Raw genomic sequence first — 354 nt, forward strand, 5'->3', positions numbered from 1 at the left:
AGTGAGGAGATTGAGGCAGGAGGAGGGGCGGTGTGGCAGTGGGGTACTCTGTGTGCCCCAAAGGGCTGAGGCCGGGGAGAGCACAAGGCTGTGGGTGGGGAAGACCCCCTGCCCACCCCATGATGCATCCCCCCAGCCCCCTGCTGTGCCAGTGCCCAGTGGGGCGAAGGGCCCTTTAGGCGAAGGGCCCTTTGCTGTGCCGGCGCACGGGCATCACATGGAGCTCACTTGGCTGCGGCCTGGGAGGGAGCGGCTTGAACCACTGCCAGGAACAGCCTGTTCTGCTGCCTTAACCCCTTCAGGCACCTGCCTCCACCCAGCCCTGAGGGTACCCACAGTGGTGGGGTGGGGGGG

The 354-nt window shown here is 66.9% G+C and overlaps 1 protein-coding gene across 1 annotated transcript in view; it reads left to right on the forward strand.

The window, feature by feature from the left end:
• Positions 1 to 354, forward strand: part of LOC103808759 (MAP kinase-interacting serine/threonine-protein kinase 2-like) — a gene marked incomplete at both ends in the record, with an annotated part of 3,469 nt that overhangs the window by 1,244 nt on the left and 1,871 nt on the right. The window lies entirely within an intron of this gene.

Source organism: Acanthisitta chloris, unplaced genomic scaffold (genome assembly GCF_000695815.1).
Source record: "Acanthisitta chloris isolate BGI_N310 unplaced genomic scaffold, ASM69581v1 scaffold11029, whole genome shotgun sequence".
NCBI classification, from domain to species: Eukaryota; Metazoa; Chordata; class Aves; order Passeriformes; family Acanthisittidae; genus Acanthisitta; species Acanthisitta chloris.